Genomic DNA, 9,552 nt, shown 5'->3' on the forward strand with positions numbered 1-9,552 from the left:
TATGATGTTTATTTTGCGAAAGATCGCGAGATTTGTATTTAAAATTTTAAATTTACCCCCCACCCCTCTCCGTGGGGGGTCAAGTTTGGTATTTTTCGATAGATTTTTGAAAAATATTGAACACGTAGTTTTTAGTTTTTCAATCTGACGTTCATTTCGCGAAATATTCGCTTTTTTTTGTGAAACTTTTTGACTCACCCATTTCCGTACGCCCCGCTCAAATCGTCATATTTTTGAAATATAGACTCTTTTGCATGTACTTAACTTACCTTATCTTAATCTGACAATTTCGAATATTTTAAGGATAGATTTTTTTTCGGGCCCCCCTGAACGAACTCCCCTGTGTTAAGAGCCAATATATGGTGGAGGTACATCTGCAGGGTAACACGTTTCTCCCCATATGATAATCTGACGCGCTCGAGTAACTGCAAAAATCCCCGCTTGGGCTCCCCTACCATTATATTTGTGTTGCCAGGAAGCGAAAAAGGTAGTTCCCGAAATGTTCCCAAACTGTGGCTTATTCCACATAAAATAGTAAATTGCATAAGATGACACAAGAAAATAGTTTCAGAACAATACCAAAATAAGATGTAGTAGAAGTACAGGACAGAGACATGATTATCTACAATTACTAAACGTTCGTAAGTTTCCTCTGGATCGTCAAAATGAAAAATTTTAACGAACAATAACCGCGCCACGAACGCGCGGCGCACACACGGCGCGGAGTTCGCGGCGCGGATATGTATTTCCGCCTTTAGAGTCGGAATTTCAAAAACGAAAATGTTGCCAAAAATATTGAAGCCCGAAACAAACTAGACATTGTAGCAATAGATATGTTAAGCGATCTAATTATGACCACTAAAAGGAACAAACATATTCTGGTAATGGTGGATGTGTTTTCAAAATACGTAAAATTATATAGTTGCCGCACCACAAAGGGGGAAGAAATATTAAGAAAAATCGACAATTTTATAGCCATAGTAGGAACACCAAAAAAGATTCTACTGGACAATGCAACGTATTTCCGAAATGATCGTTTCAAGGGACAACTTCGAGAACGAGGAATAGAGACAAATTTTGTCAGCATCAGGCATCCACAGAGTAATCCTTCGGAACGATTCATACAGGAAGTGACGAAATTTCTTCGCATTGCAACAGATGGTCAACATCGCCACTGGGACAGGAAAATGGCGGAAATAGAAAGGTATCTAAATACAATTCCGAGCACAGTAACAAAAGAGACCCCAGAATACATCATGAAGGGTGTACTGCCGATAAGGCCATGGGAAGACCAAGAGCCAAAAGAATATCAACAGGTGATTGAAACCGTACAGAGAAGATTACGGCGAAGCAACGAAAAATATATCCAAAGACAGGAACAAAATAGAAAAAGAAGACCAGTGACTTTCCAAAAGGGTGAAAAAGTACTCGTGAGGGCATTACGAGTATCAAATCTTCCTGGGGGCATTTGCGCAAAGTTGATGCCTGTTTTCGAAGGCCCGTACATCGTGAATAATGAAAATGGGATAAATAGTTATGAGTTGAGGCACAGGAACTCGGAAAAGATCCGAGGAATTTATAATATTCACGATGTATACAAATATCACGAATAAAAGACAGAATTACATGAAGTAGATAGTAAGTTAGGATATAAGACGTAGATTGAAGTTAGGAAATATACAGGGAGTTGGTTTTGCCCCGAGAAAATTTATTTAAAAATGCAGATAAATTTTATCGAATACAAGGCGGGGATTTGTTATATTTCTATTTGATATGAAAATTAAATTTTGATAATTATAAGCAGAATTCAATTTAATATAAAATATTTTCAATTTTCTCAACCACGGGCATATAAATTTAGAACAACCTGTATACAACAAATTGTTATGTTTAATTTTAAGAAGTGATTAGACGAAGCTTACGAAACTCGGGACAATGCGCTTAGAATAAACAAAGTGAATGGCGCGTACCATTATCGTTGTTCGCGGAAGGTTCGATCACTAGCCTATGCTAAATAAGACTCAGTTGAAAAAGATAATAGGTCATTATCGTTGTTCGCGGAAGGTTCGATCATTAGCCTATGCTAAATAAGACTCAGTTGAAATAGAGAATAGGTCATTAAAATTTGTAAATAGTAGAAAGTAATTTTAGAATGGGAATTAACTATTTCTTTTTTGAAATCCATTAAGCATATTTAGAAAGATTAAAAATTGGTTTTGAGGAAGACTGCGAATGAGAGTTGGTGGTGGAAGGTTGATTTGTGAATCTGGAAGGGATATTTAGAAAGTAGGGGAATGAATGACAAATATAGATCAGAATGTTTTGAGCTGTCGAGAAGTGAAGTCCAGTAGGAGACGGTAGTGTACGGAGAGTGAGAAAGCCGGTGTAGTTCCGTGAGTGTGGAGATCTATCGTGGAACGAGAGGTAGGCCAGGTTGAGAGTAAAGAACCTCCTTGAGCAAAGAGTGTCCCGGTAGCTGATTGCAGTTTCGAAAAAGGTAGAACACAGCATCACGACAGAAGCAGGAACGAGAGCTATACGAGCTAATCTTCAAAGGAGAACATTACTGAAAGCCAGGACGAGGTTTTGATCGCACCCAAGGATAGCAGGAAACGGGTCTTGTGTGAAGACATTCTCAGTTCACCAGAAAAAGGTCAGTCTCATTTGTTTGGACATGAATGTATGGGTTTTTCGTATTAAATACCACATTATAAATTGAAGAACATAATCAATAATATCAGAAAAGCTTCATCAAACTTAAATAGAATTGTTGCTAATAAATCCTAATAGTTAAATGTTAATAAAAACTTTCAATTGGAAACCAAAAGGAAATAAGATTCCCATTTGTAAATGTTATGTTTAAGAATAATAAGATCTAGCACATATTAAGCAGTGATTGCCATTTAAATAAAATAAACAATATTTTGATTATAATTGTAACCCATATGTATGTATTATTTTACTCTTTTCTTTCCTATCCCGATTAGGAACCATTGAGAAATACTGAGAAGCCACGTAAGTAAGTAATTAATTTTATAATTCGCCCTGAGATTGAAAACATATTGATATGTGATCTGGTAAATTAATTAGATTATTATTAATGCATTGATTAAATTAAATGACATATAAGAATATTATCTCATATCAATAATCAAGATCACATCAGTATATATTTATATGATGTATTTTTTAAATAGACAAATTAATATTGTATATTGTAGACATGTATATAAAGCTTACAATACCGGGATTCCCGGTATATGACGATATTTTCCGGTATTTGATACCGGTATTTATAATAAAAATACCGGTATTTCGGTATTAGCTTAATTTATAAAAATGGAATTGATGCACAATAAACTTTCTTCTAAGATATTTTTTTGCTATTACAAGAAATTATTTTTGAGGATAAACTACCAATATCAAATATCATTGTAAAAAATATTTATTAAACACATTCATTACACATACAAGTCAAGTATATCGCTTTCTAAAAGCGTGAATGTCGTTAATTTAAGGCGAACGGTGATACATAACAGCTTCTACAACCAAATTATTAAATCTCGTGTTAGTATGGTATAGTTAGACCCAAACCCAGACATCCAAAGTGAAAGTTATCCTCCAACACCAAATTGTTCTATATGGTCCACATAATGTTCAGAAAAAAGTCACACCATTTTGAGCGTCGGGTTTGGGGGGGAGAGGGGGGAGAAATCTGCAAATTCGTAGTTTTTTACGTTTTTCGTCAATATTTCTAAAACTAAGAGGTTTAGCATGAACAACCTTCTACACAAAATTGTTCTAAATTAAATTTGAAATAAAAAAGGCCCTATGCATAAACCTTCTAAAATGAACGGTTCCAAAGTTATGGAGGTAGTATAGTATAATTGGTCCAAAAAAAGGCCTAACCCAGACATCCAAAGTAAAAGTTTTCCTTCAACACCAAATTGTTCTATATGGTCCACATATTGTTCATTAAAAAGTTACACCATTTTGAGCGTCCGGTTTGGGGGGGGGAGATGGGGGAGAAGTCGGTAAATTAGTAGTTTTTTTACGTTTTTCGTCAATATTTCTAAAACTATGCTTTAGCGTAAGGAATGTTCTATAGAAAAATGTTCTACATAAAATTTAAAACAAAAAAGTCTCTACACATAATTGTTATAAAATCAACGGTTCCAGAGTTACGGAGGGTGAAAACTGGAGGTTTTCGATACTTTTTATATTAACCGATTTTTCCCCCCTCTCCCCCCAAACCCGACGCTCAAAATGGTGTGACTTTTTTCTGAACATTATGTGGACCATATAAAACAATTTGGTGTTGGAGGATAACTTTCACTTTGGATGTCTGGGTTTTTGGTATAGTTATATCATAAATATTGCCCAAAAAATATAAAAAGTATCGGAAACCTCGACTTTCACCCTCCGTAACTCTGGAACCGTTGATTTTATAACAATTATGTATAGAACATTTTTTGTTTTAAATTCCATGTAGAACATTTTTGTATATACCATTGTTTACGTTAAAGCATAGTTTTAGAAATATTGACGAAAAACTTAAAACAACTACTAATTTACCGGCTTCTCTCCTATCTCACTCCCAAACCGGACGCTCAAAATGGTGTAACTTTTTACTGAACAATATGTGGACCATATAGAACATTTTGATGTTGGAGGAAAACTTTTACTTTGGATGTTTGGGTTAGGCCTTTTTTTGGACCAGTTATACTATACTACCTCCGTAACTTTGGAACCATTCATTTTAGAAAGATGATGCATAGGGCCTTTTTTATTTCTAATTTAATGTAGAACAATTTTGTATAGAGGGTTGTTCATGCTAAACCGCATAGCTTTAGAAATATTGGCGAAAAACTTAAAAAACTACGAATTTACCGATTTCTCCCCCCTCTCCCCCCCCCCATACCCGACGCTCAAAATGGTGTGACTTTTTTCTGGACATTATGTGGACCATATAGAACAATTTGGTGTTGAAGGATAACTTTCACTTTGGATGTCTGGGTTATGCCATCTTTTGGATCAACTATACTATACTATGTATACAAATATATAAAATGAGTTCTTAAACTTGAGTTCAAAAATTCTTAAATATTTAAAATTAGACTACTTTATTTTATAAATAAGCCGAAAGATTTATTAATCAGAATTGTTTTTACATTTTCAGATCTATTTTTCATTTTTTTGTGTATTGTGGTGTATAAATTAGGCTCACTTATTTTCTGAATTATTAATAATAATTGAAAATATATAGCGGTCTAAATACAGAGTAATCCATATAAAATATTTGTCACAGTAAGTTAATCTTTGTATTAATATATTTTAAAGTTAAATTAATTTACAAATAGCAAATTTCTTGAGTAAAAGTACTATCCTATTATATGCAAAATTTATCCTAGAACCTAATATATAGTTTTTCTATTTGCACATTTTTTGTATCTATCTATTTCTACTCTCTAGGAATGTTATAAACAACATCTACTCATTTCAAAACAAAATTTAATAGGTTTCATATATTATTTAATAACAAGTCGATATAACAACTGAGGATAGTATAAATATAACGCGTATATTTTTTATTCATAATACCGGTTTTAATACCGGGATCCCGGTATTTGAAATTTTAAATACCAAATACCGGTATTGAGATTTTGGCTCGGTATTCCCTATATGTATAGTAAAAAAAATGTAATTGTGTTTTTCACGCCCAGGGCCTACATGGCCTGTTGAGCAAAATAAATAAGTGATCCTCTGTTTGCGATCACCAATTTATGCAATTATCACGATTATATTTTTGTAATGCCAAAAATGTATCTTCAAAAATGTGTAAAAAAGTTATAAAAATTTCATATTTTTCATCTTTCTACTTTATAGATAGGCTCAATGCTTGTTTTACTTCGGTTTTTAGCCTCAATTGACGTTGTTTGACCGTCTTTTCCTCGGTCGTCCCAACTATCTCCTTCCATTTGGCAATTTGCCTCTTGCTATTCGTACTATTCTATTTTCTGTCATTCTTTCTACGTGTTGATTCCATTCTATTTTTCTTCTTTTGGTCCACATGTTTATTTCTTCTATATCACATCTCGCTCGTATTTCCTTACTTCTTACTCTGTCTTTTAGAGTATGGTTTGTTATTTTTTGTAAGACTTTCATTTCTGCTGTTTCCAGCAGTCTTTGTATTTTCGTATCTGCTCTTGTTTCCGTTGTGTACGTCATTATAGGTCTTATTGTTGATTATGTATCCTGGTTTTAGTTTCCGTTGTGAGGTATTTGTTTCTCCAGATTGTATTGTTGAGACATCCTGCTGCTCTGTTCGCCATGTTCACTTGTTTTTGTATTTCTTCTTCCACTTTTCTGTAGCTTGACAGTTTTATTCCCAAGTATTCCGTTTCCATCACTTGTTTTATTATTTTGTTATTTACGACCAGTTTACATCGTTTCAGTTCCGCTGATATCACTATCGATTTAGTTTTCTCTGTTGAGATCACCTTGTTGTATACTAGCACCGTGTTTTCGAATTATTTAATTAATCTTTGTAGGTCATCTTCATTTTCGGCTATTATTATTGCAAAAAAAAGAAAAAAAAAAAAGAAAAATCAATGGGAAATTCCCAATAGTTGGCTGTATACCATAGTTTAAAAAACCAATACAGAAGTAAAAACTTCGAGATGTATTCTGGTATAAAATCGTTTATTTAAAACTATAAAATGTCATCGATTGCAGAACGTTTTCGTTCTAAACAGAACATCTTCAGTGCATCCTGCCGAGTATTTTGAAACTAGCACACTGTAAATAGTGTTAACATCATCATATATGGTTTACATAATGTAATATGTTAAAATGTTATGACTACAAGTCGATGTTAATGGATAAAGTGGAACACATGCTAAAAGGGTGCCATGGTTCCCTGCTCGAAGATACTAGGTATTTGCCAATTCAATGGGCACAGACCAACCTGGTCTGTGCCCATTGAATTGGCAAGTACCTAGTATCTTCGAGCAGGGAACCATGGCACCCTTTTAGCATGTGTTCCACTTTATCCATTAACATCGACTTGTAGTCATAACATTTTAACATATTACATTATGTAAACTATATATGATGATGTTAACACTATTTACAGTGTGCTAGTTTCAAAATACTCGGCAGGATGCACTGAAGATGTTCTGTTTAGAACGAAAACGTTCTGCAATCGATGACATTTTATAGTTTTAAATAAACGATTTTATACCAGAATACATCTCGAAGTTTTTACTTCTGTATTGGTTTTTTATTATTATTGCGTCGTCGGCGTTGCATATTATCTTTATTTCCTTTTCTCCCGTTCTATATCCTCTTCTTTTTTTAACTTTCTTTACGATTTCATCCATTATCAGATTAAATATTAATGGGCTCAGCGAATCTCCTTGTCTAATGCTCGTTTCATACTTGATAGGTTGCGATGCGATAGTTTTCCTTTACATCTTACCATAGCTATATTATCTTTATATACAGGGTGTCCCGAAAGTAGTGGAACGGTCGAATATTTCCCGAACTAAACATCGGATCGAAAAACTGAAAGATACGTGTTCAATCATTTTTAAAAATCTATCCAATGACACCAAACACCAACCCCCACTACACCCCCTGGAGGTGGGGTGGGGGGTAACTTTAAAATCTCAAATAGAAACCACTAGTTTTTATGGCAGATTTGAATTCATTACGTAAAAGTAAGCAACTTTTATTCAAGACATTTTTTCGAACTGTGGATAGATGGCGCTATAATTGAGAAAAACGATTTATCCTGATACCATAGGTAAATTATAGAAACGGTCTAATATCTCGAGAAATACACTTCTAAATGAGAAACCAAAAAAAGGTTTTTAATACTTTTCGAATACCTATCGAATAACACTAAACACGACCCTCCAACCCACCCCCTGGAGGTGGGGTGGGGGGTAACTTTAAAATCTTAAATAGCAACCCCCACTTTTTATTACAGATTTGGATTTGTCATGAAAAATTAAGCAACATTTATTCGAAACATTTTTTAGAATTCTTGATAGATGGCGCTTTAATTGGAAAAATACGATTTATTAGCGCCATCTATCAGCAATTTTAAAAAATGTTTCGAATAAATGTTGCTTAATTTTTCATGACGAATTCTAATCTGTAATAAAAAGTGCATGTTGCTATTTAAGATTTTAAACTTACCCCCCACCCCGTCTCCAGGGGGTGGGTTGGAGGGTCATTTTTGTTGTTTGTCGATAGGTTTTAGAAAAATATTAAAAACCTGTTTTTTGGTTTCTCATTTGGAAGTGTATTTATCAAAATATTAGACCGTTTCTATAATTTACCTATGGTATCAGGATAAATCGTTTTTCCCAATTATAGCGCCATCTATCCACAGTTTGAAAAAATGTCTTGAATAAAAGTTGCTTACTTTTACGTAATGAATCCAAATCTGCAAGAAAAACTAGGGGTTTCCATTTGAGATTTTAAAGTTACCCCCCCACCCCACCTCCTGGGGGTGTAGTGGGGGTTGGTGTTTGGTGTCATTGGGTAGATTTTTGAAAATGATTGAATACGTATTTTTCAGTTTTTCGATCCGATGTTTAGTTCGCGAAATATTCGACCGTTCCACTACTTTTGGGACACCCTATATATTCTCAATGGTTTTTACTAAATCCAGTGATATTCCCTTTTCGTATAATAGATGTATCGCGTCCCGAATTCTTACTCTATCCCGAATCAAAGGCTTTCTACAAATCTATTTGGCACATATATGCTGGTTTGTTGTATTCCAGCTATTTTTATTTTATTTGTCTTATTACAAAAACTGCATCCGTGCATGATCTTCTTGTCCGAAATCCTTGCTGTTCCTCTTGCAGAGTTATTCGTTCGTTTATTTTTGTCGCTATAATTCTTGTCAATTTGAGTGTTGAATTTAAATGATTTATTGCTCGATAATTTCTGGGGGTTTTGTTTTTTCTTATCTCCTTTCTTGAAGAACATCACCATGATCGCTCTCCTCCATGCATCTAGTATTCTGTTCGTGGTGATTATTTTATGAATAAGATTTTGCAGTTGTTGTACAAGGTAATCATCACCATATTTTAAAAGTTCATTTGGTATTTGATCTTCCCCTGGTGACTTTCTATTTTTTAATTTGTTTATTCACATCTATTTGGGTAATTTCGGTCTTTTCATCAGTTATTATATTTGGCGTTTCTGATAAAGATTCTTCGTTTTCTTTTTTAAACATTTCTGTCAGGAAGGCCACCCATGTATCCTCTTTTATGTGTTCTATTTCAACTAGTTCTTAAAAAAATACCCATATTAATTATTAGGCGCCCGAAAAGTATGTATCTGAAAGGAATAAATATTATACTTAGTATCATAGGAAATAATTTAAACAATTAACAAGTTATTACCATTCGCATAACTATTGCTCAATCGATAAACAAACAATTCCAAAAACTAACCTCGCACTTATATGAATATGTTTAATAACTGTATATTAATAATATAATACTGTGTGAATTGTATTTCATCTCTTTG

The sequence above is a fragment of the Diabrotica virgifera genome, chromosome 6, assembly GCF_917563875.1.
Source record: "Diabrotica virgifera virgifera chromosome 6, PGI_DIABVI_V3a".
Lineage (NCBI taxonomy): Eukaryota > Metazoa > Arthropoda > Insecta > Coleoptera > Chrysomelidae > Diabrotica > Diabrotica virgifera.